The 13,388-nt window shown below is 41.3% G+C and overlaps 2 pseudogenes; both read right to left on the bottom strand.

Annotated features, from left to right (window-relative positions):
• Window positions 1-1,937: 1,937 nt before the first annotated feature.
• LOC110515779 lies at window positions 1,938-5,456 on the bottom strand (annotated as a pseudogene).
• A 4,387-nt stretch (window positions 5,457-9,843) lies between these two features.
• On the bottom strand, window positions 9,844-13,388 carry LOC118942008 (annotated as a pseudogene).

The following is a 13,388-nucleotide window of genomic DNA, read 5'->3' as shown; positions in this document are numbered from 1 at the left end:
GCGTTTATAAGCGCGGAAATCGACTCTGCCGCACGATCACCTCGGCGCGCTATCCAAACATGCAATTTCACTAGAGGCACGCATTTCCCAAAGTGTTTGAAATATTTTGGAAATTATGCTTTGCCTGTTAAAATACGTAAAATTGATTTCCTCAAATATTATAAAAGATCTCCGAGGTTGAAATTCTCCAAATGGCACTTCATTTCAGTTGTGTTGTAATTTTATGATAGAAATTGCCTAATGTTAATCACCAATGTTGGATAACTGACTAAAATGATATTTTGTGAGTAAAATACATACAATTATTTCTATTATTATTGAAAAAGATCTCATGGTTGAAATTCTACAAGTTATACCTCCATTCTGTCCTTTAGTAGTGTTTCTGTAGAAATTGCCTCAAAAGTCATATTATATCATATTAATCACCAATGTTGGAAATCTGACTAAAAGGATATTTTCTGAGTAAAGTACACAAAATCGTGTAGTAGTTTAATGGTAGAAATATTCTCATGTTCACGAAAAGTGGTTGAAAACTTTTGGAAGTTATGTTGTTGTTTTTTACCCCCTTTTTTCCCCCAATTTCATGGTATCCAATTGTTAGTAGTTACTATCTTGTCTCATCGCTACAACTCCCATACGGGCTCGGGAGAGACGAAGGTCGAAAGCCATGCGTCCTCTGAAACACAACCCAACCAAGCCGCACTGCTTTTAAACACAGCGCACATCCAATTTCCATATTCTCTAGGCCGTTCCGAGTTCAACGAGATGCCCTGCTTGACCGTAGCTCGCTCTGAGTGCAGCGACCGTGAAAAAAGTAGGCCCAAAATGAAGCCTGGCCCTAAATGTCATTTGCTTTTGGGTGACAGTGAGAGAACCGTTAGGGTGAGAAGCACAATTCGACCTCAGGTACGCTCCTGAGGTCCTCCCGATCTGTGCAAGCCTAACCTTGACCGTGTGGCTTTAACCCTTAACAGTAAAACCGTTTTTTTTTTGATCTCACAGATTACAACGACATCTCTCCCCATAGGAATACATTGCCTGCTCCTCTAAAGTCAACCTGAAGCCTATGTGGGTTATGAATGCCTTATGAACCTGTCTTCAATGACAGTCCATCAGGACACTATGAGGTCTACCTGTGTCGATTCTAAGCTTCCTGAAGCAACCGGAAGTGGTTAAAATCACCCTAAACGTGTTTTTCCATACCCAACCAGCAGTTTGTGATAAATAGTGCATTCAACCCTGTGTAAATCGGTCAGTTCTTAACATAAACACTTAAAACTCAGGATTCTGTAAAGGCATACCCCAATGAGGATATGTGTTTACCTATAGCTTCCTGTGCCAACCGGAAGTGCCATAATTGGTGTCACAGGGGCTGTTTCAAAGGGTTAAAAAAGTCAGATCTTTCCAAAACTTCATTTGTGTGATTAGGCAACCCCCATGAACTGTAAATCAGTCATTTTTCCCATAAAATGTCAAAGAAAAACTAAATCACACACAAGCACAGCTTGGAAGGAGGGACACATTGGGGTGCGTAGAGACATACACTGCCTTCATTAGTTAGCTTTGTTCGAGCTAAAAAAGAACCGTCAGACCTAGAGTTACGAAACTTTAGAAACCTGTTCTAGACCTCAGGTCGATAGTGCGTGGTGAGGTACGTGGCTCTAGAAGGTTCTCGGACCGAAAAAGTTGTGGAAAAATGGCATAAGGACAACAAAGTCAAGGTATTGGAGTTGTCATCACAGAGCCCTGACCTCAATCCTATAGAACATTTGTGGGCAGAACTGAAAAAGCGTGTGCGAGCAAAGAGGCCGACAAACCTGACTCAGTTACACCAGCTGTCAGGTGGAATGGGCCAAAATTTAGGAATATCAGTGCAGACATTTTGCTCATACACTAGTATGATTATCTGCCCAAAAGCCTAGCTCCCGGTCCCTCCCTCACCTCTCCTTCTCTGCTAGGATAAGTTTGGTGTGCATGCAGCTTGTTCTCCTGGTTGATGCGCTTCTCCTCAATGCTATTCCAGCGCTTCTTCTTAGCGACCCGCAGGGCACTCGGGATGTCGTCTCCAAAGTTCAGTCTCTGCTCCTTGGCCAGATTGTAAGCTGCCGACAGAAAAGGTCCAGACATGAATGTAGTCCATTGAAAACAGTAATACTGCCTCAGAGATGCCTAGTACTGGGTATAGTTAGAATGTTGACAGCATTATAAATTGCACTCGACCCAATACTGCACATCTACAGTGCATTCAGAAAGTATTCAGACCCCTTCACTTTTTCCACATTGTTATGTTACAGCGTAACTCTAACAATATATTAATACATTTTTCCCCTCAATCTACACACAACACCCCATAATGACACAACAAAAACAGGTTTAGAAATGTTTGCAAAAACAGAAATACCTTATTTACATAAGTATTCAGACCATTTGCTATGATACTCGAAATTGAGCTGAGGTGCATCCTGTTTCCATTGATCATCCTTGAGGTAGTTCTACAACTTGAAGGCCTCTCAGACATGAGAAACAATATTTTCTGGGCTGATGAAACCAAGATTGAACTATTTGGCCTGAATGCCAAGTGTCATGTCTGGAGGAAACCAGGCACTGCTCATCACCTAGCCAAAATCATCCCTACAGTGAAGCATGGTGATGGCAGCATAGTTCTGTGGAGAGGTTTTTCAACAGCAGGGACTGGGAGACTAGTCAGGATCGAGAGAAAGATGAATGGAGCAAAGTACAGAGAGATCCTTGATGAAAACCTACTCCAGAGCGCTCCGGGCCTCAAACTGGGGCAAAGGTTCACCTTCCAACAGGACAACGACCCTACGCACACAGCCAAGAAAACGCAGGGGTGGCTTCGGGACAAGTCTCAATGTCCTTGAGTGGCCCAGCCCGGATTTGAACTCGATCAAACATCTCTGGAGAGACCTGAAAAAAGCTGTTCAGCAATGCACCCCCATCCAACCTGAGACCTTGAGAGGATCTGCAGAGAAGAATGGGATAAAGTCCCCCAAATACAGGTGTGCCAAGCTTGTAGTGTCATACCCAAGAAGGATGTAATCACTGCCAAAGGTACTTCACAACAAAGTACTGAGTAAAGGGTCTGAACACTTAAATAAATGTGATATATTTACAAAAAAATATAGATTTTAAAAAGGTGTGACATTATGGGGATGTGTGTAGATTGAGTTTAAATTGTTTTAATCCATTTTAGAATAAGGCTGTAAAGTAATACAATTTTGAAAAAGTGAAAAAGTCTGAACTTTCCTAATGAAGGAAGCATAAAAAGACTGTTCAAGACTGTATTCATTACACACTGGGACACTGTGCCTGATTCCGGCTTGAGTTAAGCATGCGTATTTGGAACGCAATTCCCTTTCTATGCACTCTCCATGCCTATTGTGACGAATTTAAGCATGAATAGCATGCTAATCGCCTGCTAATCATTTTGGGAGGAGATTGAATAAATTAATGTGTGGCAGAGATGTCTAATGAAAAGACGTATTCTGACCATGCCTTAATTCTCTAATTCCACCACCTTCACGCATGAGGAAACCATGAATATGGTCCAGCAAATCTATCGACTCCAAGTGGAAAAATCATCTACTTTATTTTTTCCGATTGCAATAACACCATTGTCCAAGCACCATCATTTGCAGCTTGATAATAGCTAGGTAAATTAGTAATATTTTTTTGGATAAGAAAATTGTAAATATAAATTGTTTAAATGTAAATTGTAAATATATTTGACCTTATAAACAAAGGTGCCAGTCATATGGCAGAAAACTAAAGCATATCAACTTATGTTTATGAAATGCCGTGCCATTATGCAGAATTTCAATTGTACGGCCTTTTAACTTGCAGGGATGGACACTCTTGAATGTCTTAATTATAGGCTACCCCGACTTTGTATCCTATTTCTATCATGTTAAATATTAACCACTATCAGTATCGACTGTGAGTAGGCATAATAACAACACTTATTCAACTGCCAATTTACTATTAGTTCCCTTCAGTAGGTATAACCTAACCTAAGTTTGGTTTACCTTTATTTGCGTCCTCTGTAAACGCCGTCACGGCCATGTGGCTATTGCTAAGGATCATTAGTAACAATTGATAACATAAAAAAATAAAAGGCTAATTAAATCGTTTATGGAGCGGAACACTGATTATGACAGCAGTTTGAACCCGATGTATGGCACCATACTTGGCTGTGTCATCACCCTGTTCCATGGTTGGTGCAGGCAATAGATGTGGGTATAGCTATTGTACACTATTCTCTATGTACACAAATATTCCAACATTACCACAGGTTAAATAGGTGAGTGTGGCAATTTTTAGAATGAATCAAACCACTGTTTACTTTCTTTCGTGCCGAAAGGCTCTCCAAGCTATTTTTTTATGATTCGTAAATACTTTCCTAACCCTAAATAACCTACAAGATCAGAGTATTTTTTTAAAAATCTACCAACTGGTGTTGAAACGGAGACAAATATGCATATATTTAGATATCTTTCCTTCATTGATCCATAATATTCTGAACCCGTTCTCTCAATATATTCTATTGAGTCTGTTGACAAAAACCAAAGTGAAAAGGTGTACTGTATTTAAAGGGATGACTTATTAAGACAAATGTACTGAAAACCCTATTGAATAAAAACTCCACGAGAACATCTGTTGGCCAGCCAGTGGGAAGGTTTCTAGCAGTTCAATTACACTAATTTGGCGTGCGCTAGTGAACCACGCCTACAAAGCCTGTTACGCACCTTCATAAGGTTACTCTGAATACCAACTACTAAAAAATATATAGGAAAGGCGTAATTTCCTAAATCGGACCCTTAGTGAATACAGGCCCAAACTTAATCTGTGTCTAGGAAACTGGCCTTGAGGGTTGGTCCTGACCTCTCTGCAGGTTGCCGATGGCCTCGTTGTAGTTCTCCAGCTCCAGGTGACACTGGCACAGGAAGAAGTGGGCTTTGACAGAATGGGGGTCCAGTTCCAGCGCGTGCTTGCAGTCCGCCAGGGCTTTGTTGTTCTGCTTGCAGCTTCACTTGGCACAGAGTACGGTTGGTGTAGTACACCGCCACTGAGGGGTTACGGTTCTGTTGGCAAGATGTATACACACACACACAGGTGCAACCACGCACGTTATTAGGCCTACATATTGCACAAGCTATTTTTGTAAGAGTGCATCAGACCAAGCTACTTCTATTCTGACATCTATTCAGAGTAGGTGAATAGGACAGTGTCAATATCTCATATCATATAGACTTTCAGTCATCTGAAAAGGTGTAGACATTTTACATCATCATTCCCCTTAAGAGCAGTAGCTTGCTACTCACTATGGTTTTGCTGTAGCAGGTGGCAGCTTCCTGGTACTTGCGGCAGAGGAACAGTCGGTTGCCCTGCTCCTTCAGCTCCTGTGCTGTGGAACTCTTCTCTGGGCTGCTAGCCATCTTCTCTGGTGGCTCTCCAGCGCCCGCTGCGCACTGTTTCCCTATCCTGTTCCCAGTCTCTCCGGCTGGCTAGCTGTCAGGTGAAAGAATGGCCCTGTTCTTTGTCTTCTCACAAACTAGAAAAGAAAGATAGGCAGCATCAGCAACAGTCGATGCGTTGCTGCTGCGTGTGGTGAGGTGCTGTTGCAACTCATACATTGAGCCCTCACATTTCACTGGCTAGCTAGTTATGCATCAACATATGGTTGTGCAACTAAGATGCTGAAGTCAATGTTTGAGACGCATTAAAACCAGTCATTATCGGGCACATCACCTGGCCATGACCACACTGAAAGGACTGTATGTCAAAACTACGCTAACTAGCTAATGGCTGACGTTGCGCCCTCCCTCAGTCCCTGTGTCACTACACAAAACAAGGTAGCTAGCTAGCTAGTTGCGTTGGCAAAGACCGTGGACTTTCCCCATTGGTTTGCTGATATGGTTTACTGAGTCAAACGTCTGCTACAATGCAACGATGCTAACGCTAGCCCAATAGTGGAGTAAAATTAGCCTAGCGTTACTCCTTTGTCCAATGACCTTAGGTACATGTTATATTTAAAGGGAGAATTAGCTCTGGAAGCCATCTAAACGTGAATCGATTCTCAGTTGCAGTAACGTTACGGTTCTTGAAATAAATCCCTCTAGGTTCATATCACATCAAAATAATTTCACTAATGCAAAAAATACACACCTACTGTACACGGTCTTAACCGGTTAACACAGAACAGTATTTTTCATCAACAACACGTTTGTGGCGTCTGTCTTCACACAGCAGGCGTATTCGGAGAAACAGATTGCTAATTAGCTCAGGTAGTCCACTCTGTCTTCCGTAAATAAGCGCTGTGAGATGGAAATATGGCCGTGTGGGAACCCCAGCCCTATAAAGCTGTGTATCAATTTACATTTGAGTTTTTTGAAAATGGGTTATCACGGATATGAAAGATAAGGTCATTACGCCTCCAAAAACATATCGCTAGCGATGCTTTTTTAATGTTCAGAACGAACGTCACGGCTCCTAACAGAACTCCCCCTCCAGAATACGCCTCTTCACCCAATGATTTAGCCACATGTATGTCTAATGTAACGTTATCTCATGATGATAAAGTCAAGCGTTAGCTAACAGCTAGCCTAGCTCAAATTTTGGTTATTAAACTAACGTTACCTAGCTACCGATTAGTGGTGAACTACACACAAAAACAAACATCTTTAACCTCACCCTTTCAAATTAATTTCATATACAGACAATTGATGTGCCAGTATATTTCAATTTCAAGTCTTAATTGATTTGCTTTTCCCATTGAACTGTAACTATACTATAACAGAGAGCTAAGAGCTAGCTAGTTTGTTGTCATGCTGACGTCGGATATACGACGGAGCACCGCGAAGTAAGATTCAATAACAAAAAAGTTACCAATACCCCAAAACCAATCCTTACCATTATTCGTTTTATGGTAGAAATTGCCTCAAGGTCATATTACATCATGTTAACATCAAGTGTTTGAAATATTTAGGAAATTATGTTTTGCTGATAAAATACTGTAACGACCCTGCGTTTATAAGCGCGGAAATCGACTCTGCCGCACGATCACCTCGGCGCGCTATCCAAACATGCAATTTCACTAGAGGCACGCATTTCCCAAAGTGTTTGAAATATTTTGGAAATTATGCTTTGCCTGTTAAAATACGTAAAATTGATTTCCTCAAATATTATAAAAGATCTCCGAGGTTGAAATTCTCCAAATGGCACTTCATTTCAGTTGTGTTGTAATTTTATGATAGAAATTGCCTAATGTTAATCACCAATGTTGGATAACTGACTAAAATGATATTTTGTGAGTAAAATACATACAATTATTTCTATTATTATTGAAAAAGATCTCATGGTTGAAATTCTACAAGTTATACCTCCATTCTGTCCTTTAGTAGTGTTTCTGTAGAAATTGCCTCAAAAGTCATATTATATCATATTAATCACCAATGTTGGAAATCTGACTAAAAGGATATTTTCTGAGTAAAGTACACAAAATCGTGTAGTAGTTTAATGGTAGAAATATTCTCATGTTCACGAAAAGTGGTTGAAAACTTTTGGAAGTTATGTTGTTGTTTTTTACCCCCTTTTTTCCCCCAATTTCATGGTATCCAATTGTTAGTAGTTACTATCTTGTCTCATCGCTACAACTCCCATACGGGCTCGGGAGAGACGAAGGTCGAAAGCCATGCGTCCTCTGAAACACAACCCAACCAAGCCGCACTGCTTTTAAACACAGCGCACATCCAACCTGGAAGCCAGCCGCACCAATGTTTCGGAGGTGCCACGTGTGTGCACCTGGCAACCTGGTTAGCATGCACTGCACCCGTCCCGCCACAGGAGTCGCTAGTGCGAATCATATTGCAAATGTACAAAACACGATGTGTGGCCTTATCTCCAAAACGGAAAAGACTTTGAAGACGAAACTTGGTGAGCATAGGTTTGGCATAATGGGCAGTTGGCCCCGAACAAGATGGCGTCTAGACCTCAACGGGTTTTTGAGTTATGGCCATTTTTCTGGGATTAAAGGTCCAAAATGAAAATAGAGCAATAATTTTTCCGCTTCACGTCAAAGTCAAGGAACCTCCGGTGTCAATAAAAAAAGAACCTGCCTTTATCTATCGTCATTTAAGAGAATTCGTACAATGTCAAATTGGTGATGTTCAAAAATATATATATATTTTTTTAAACAGTTACAGATCCAATTGCAGCGTGTTCATACAAATCTTTTTAAAGTGTGCTTCGGAGTTCTACGAGATTTCTGTGATTTTCTGAAATAACACACTCACTAAACACTCCGTAAATAAGTCAGTTCTTAACATAAAGACTTAAAACTCAAAATTCTATAATTGCCTACCCCATGTGTTCACTTTCAGCTTCCTGTGTAAACCGGAAGTGTCTTAAAATGGTGTCATAGGTGCTGTTTCCAAGGGTTAAAAATGTCAGATCTTTTCAAAACTTCATATGTGTGATTAGGCAACCCCCATGAACTGTAAGTCAGTCATTTCTCCCAACAGATGTCAAAGAAAAGCTCTCTCACACACACACACACACACAGCAAGGATGGAGTGACAAAGTGCGGTGCTTAAAGACACACAGAGCCTGCAATGGCATTTCCATATTCTCTAGGCCGTTCCGAGTTCAACGAGATGCCCTGCTTGACCGTAGCTCGCTCTGAGTGCAGCGACCGTGAAAAAAGTAGGCCCAAAATGAAGCCTGGCCCTAAATGTCATTTGCTTTTGGGTGACAGTGAGAGAACCGTTAGGGTGAGAAGCACAATTCGACCTCAGGTACGCTCCTGAGGTCCTCCCGATCTGTGCAAGCCTAACCTTGACCGTGTGGCTTTAACCCTTAACAGTAAAACCGTTTTTTTTTGATCTCACAGATTACAACGACATCTCTCCCCATAGGAATACATTGCCTGCTCCTCTAAAGTCAACCTGAAGCCTATGTGGGTTATGAATGCCTTATGAACCTGTCTTCAATGACAGTCCATCAGGACACTATGAGGTCTACCTGTGTCGATTCTAAGCTTCCTGAAGCAACCGGAAGTGGTTAAAATCACCCTAAACGTGTTTTTCCATACCCAACCAGCAGTTTGTGATAAATAGTGCATTCAACCCTGTGTAAATCGGTCAGTTCTTAACATAAACACTTAAAACTCAGGATTCTGTAAAGGCATACCCCAATGAGGATATGTGTTTACCTATAGCTTCCTGTGCCAACCGGAAGTGCCATAATTGGTGTCACAGGGGCTGTTTCAAAGGGTTAAAAAAGTCAGATCTTTCCAAAACTTCATTTGTGTGATTAGGCAACCCCCATGAACTGTAAATCAGTCATTTTTCCCATAAAATGTCAAAGAAAAACTAAATCACACACAAGCACAGCTTGGAAGGAGGGACACATTGGGGTGCGTAGAGACATACACTGCCTTCATTAGTTAGCTTTGTTCGAGCTAAAAAAGAACAGTCAGACCTAGAGTTACGAAACTTTAGAAACCTGTTCTAGACCTCAGGTCGATAGTGCGTGGTGAGGTACGTGGCTCTAGAAGGTTCTCGGACCGAAAAAGTTGTGGAAAAATGGCATAAGGACAACAAAGTCAAGGTATTGGAGTTGTCATCACAGAGCCCTGACCTCAATCCTATAGAACATTTGTGGGCAGAACTGAAAAAGCGTGTGCGAGCAAAGAGGCCGACAAACCTGACTCAGTTACACCAGCTGTCAGGTGGAATGGGCCAAAATGTAGGAATATCAGTGCAGACATTTTGCTCATACACTAGTATGATTATCTGCCCAAAAGCCTAGCTCCCGGTCCCTCCCTCACCTCTCCTTCTCTGCTAGGATAAGTTTGGTGAGATATGCATGCAGCTTGTTCTCCTGGTTGATGCGCTTCTCCTCAATGCTATTCCAGCGCTTCTTCTTAGCGACCCGCAGGGCACTCGGGATGTCGTCTCCAAAGTTCAGTCTCTGCTCCTTGGCCAGATTGTAAGCTGCCGACAGAAAAGGTCCAGACATGAATGTAGTCCATTGAAAACAGTAATACTGCCTCAGAGATGCCTAGTACTGGGTATAGTTAGAATGTTGACAGCATTATAAATTGCACTCGACCCAATACTGCACATCTACAGTGCATTCAGAAAGTATTCAGACCCCTTCACTTTTTCCACATTGTTATGTTACAGCGTAACTCTAACAATATATTAATACATTTTTCCCCTCAATCTACACACAACACCCCATAATGACACAACAAAAACAGGTTTAGAAATGTTTGCAAAAACAGAAATACCTTATTTACATAAGTATTCAGACCATTTGCTATGATACTCGAAATTGAGCTGAGGTGCATCCTGTTTCCATTGATCATCCTTGAGGTAGTTCTACAACTTGAAGGCCTCTCAGACATGAGAAACAATATTTTCTGGGCTGATGAAACCAAGATTGAACTATTTGGCCTGAATGCCAAGTGTCATGTCTGGAGGAAACCAGGCACTGCTCATCACCTAGCCAAAATCATCCCTACAGTGAAGCATGGTGATGGCAGCATAGTTCTGTGGAGAGGTTTTTCAACAGCAGGGACTGGGAGACTAGTCAGGATCGAGAGAAAGATGAATGGAGCAAAGTACAGAGAGATCCTTGATGAAAACCTACTCCAGAGCGCTCCGGGCCTCAAACTGGGGCAAAGGTTCACCTTCCAACAGGACAACGACCCTACGCACACAGCCAAGAAAACGCAGGGGTGGCTTCGGGACAAGTCTCAATGTCCTTGAGTGGCCCAGCCCGGATTTGAACTCGATCAAACATCTCTGGAGAGACCTGAAAAAAGCTGTTCAGCAATGCACCCCCATCCAACCTGAGACCTTGAGAGGATCTGCAGAGAAGAATGGGATAAAGTCCCCCAAATACAGGTGTGCCAAGCTTGTAGTGTCATACCCAAGAAGGATGTAATCACTGCCAAAGGTACTTCACAACAAAGTACTGAGTAAAGGGTCTGAACACTTAAATAAATGTGATATATTTACAAAAAAATATATATTTTAAAAAGGTGTGACATTATGGGGATGTGTGTAGATTGAGTTTAAATTGTTTTAATCCATTTTAGAATAAGGCTGTAAAGTAATACAATTTTGAAAAAGTGAAAAAGTCTGAACTTTCCTAATGAAGGAAGCATAAAAAGACTGTTCAAGACTGTATTCATTACACACTGGGACACTGTGCCTGATTCCGGCTCGAGTTAAGCATGCGTATTTGGAACGCAATTCCCTTTCTATGCACTTCTCTCCATGCCTATTGTGACGAATTTAAGCATGAATAGCATGCGTCTGTCATGAATAGCATGCTATTCGCCTGCTAATCATTTTGGGAGGAGATTGAATAAATTAATGTGTGGCAGAGATGTCTAATGAAAAGACGTATTCTGACCATGCCTTAATTCTCTAATTCCACCACCTTCACGCATGAGGAAACCATGAATATGGTCCAGCAAATCTATCGACTCCAAGTGGAAAAATCATCTACTTTATTTTTTCCGATTGCAATAACACCATTGTCCAAGCACCATAATTTGCAGCTTGATAATAGCTAGGTAAATTAGTAATATTTTTTTGGATAAGAAAATTGTAAATATAAATTGTTTAAATGTAAATTGTAAATATATTTGACCTTATAAACAAAGGTGCCAGTCATATGGCAGAAAACTAAAGCATATCAACTTATGTTTATGAAATGCCGTGCCATTATGCAGAATTTCAATTGTACGGCCTTTTAACTTGCAGGGATGGACACTCTTGAATGTCTTAATTATAGGCTACCCCGACTTTGTCTCCTATTTCTATCATGTTAAATATTAACCACTATCAGTATCGACTGTGAGTAGGCATAATAACAACACTTATTCAACTGCCAATTTACTATTAGTTCCCTTCAGTAGGTATAACCTAACCTAAGTTTGGTTTACCTTTATTTGCGTCCTCTGTAAACGCCGTCACGGCCATGTGGCTATTGCTAAGGATCATTAGTAACAATTGATAACATAAAAAAATAAAAGGCTAATTAAATCGTTTATGGAGCGGAACACTGATTATGACAGCAGTTTGAACCCGATGTATGGCACCATACTTGGCTGTGTCATCACCCTGTTCCATGGTTGGTGCAGGCAATAGATGTGGGTATAGCTATTGTACACTATTCTCTATGTACACAAATATTCCAACATTACCACAGGTTAAATAGGTGAGTGTGGCAATTTTTAGAATGAATCAAACCACTGTTTACTTTCTTTCGTGCCGAAAGGCTCTCCAAGCTATTTTTTTATGATTCGTAAATACTTTCCTAACCCTAAATAACCTACAAGATCAGAGTATTTTTTTTAAAATCTACCAACTGGTGTTGAAACGGAGACAAATATGCATATATTTAGATATCTTTCCTTCATTGATCCATAATATTCTGAACCCGTTCTCTCAATATATTCTATTGAGTCTGTTGACAAAAACCAAAGTGAAAAGGTGTACTGTATTTAAAGGGATGACTTATTAAGACAAATGTACTGAAAACCCTATTGAATAAAAACTCCACGAGAACATCTGTTGGCCAGCCAGTGGGAAGGTTTCTAGCAGTTCAATTACACTAATTTGGCGTGCGCTAGTGAACCACGCCTACAAAGCCTGTTACGCACCTTAATAAGGTTACTCTGAATACCAACTACTAAAAAATATATAGGAAAGGCGTAATTTCCTAAATCGGACCCTTAGTGAATACAGGCCCAAACTTAATCTGTGTCTAAGAAACTGGCCTTGAGGGTTGGTCCTGACCTCTCTGCAGGTTGCCGATGGCCTCGTTGTAGTTCTCCAGCTCCAGGTGACACTGGCACAGGAAGAAGTGGGCTTTGACAGAATGGGGGTCCAGTTCCAGCGCGTGCTTGCAGTCCGCCAGGGCTTTGTCGTTCTGCTTGCAGCTTCACTTGGCACAGAGTACGGTTGGTGTAGTACACCGCCACTGAGGGGTTACGGTTCTGTTGGTAAGATGTATACACACACACAGGTGCAACCACGCACGTTATTAGGCCTACATATTGCACAAGCTATTTTTGTAAGAGTGCATCAGACCAAGCTACTTCTATTCTGACATCTATTCAGAGTAGGTGAATAGGACAGTGTCAATATCTCATATCATATAGACTTTCAGTCATCTGAAAAGGTGTAGACATTTTACATCATCATTCCCCTTAAGAGCAGTAGCTTGCTACTCACTATGGTTTTGCTGTAGCAGGTGGCAGCTTCCTGGTACTTGCGGCAGAGGAACAGTCGGTTGCCCTGCTCCTTCAGCTCCTGTGCTGTGGAACTCTTCTCTGGGCTGCTAGCCAT

Source organism: Oncorhynchus mykiss, chromosome 20 (genome assembly GCF_013265735.2).
Source record: "Oncorhynchus mykiss isolate Arlee chromosome 20, USDA_OmykA_1.1, whole genome shotgun sequence".
In the NCBI taxonomy this organism is placed as follows: domain Eukaryota; kingdom Metazoa; phylum Chordata; class Actinopteri; order Salmoniformes; family Salmonidae; genus Oncorhynchus; species Oncorhynchus mykiss.
The sequence above is the reverse complement of the archived record's forward strand: the minus strand, read 5'-3'. Positions and strand labels throughout refer to the sequence as shown.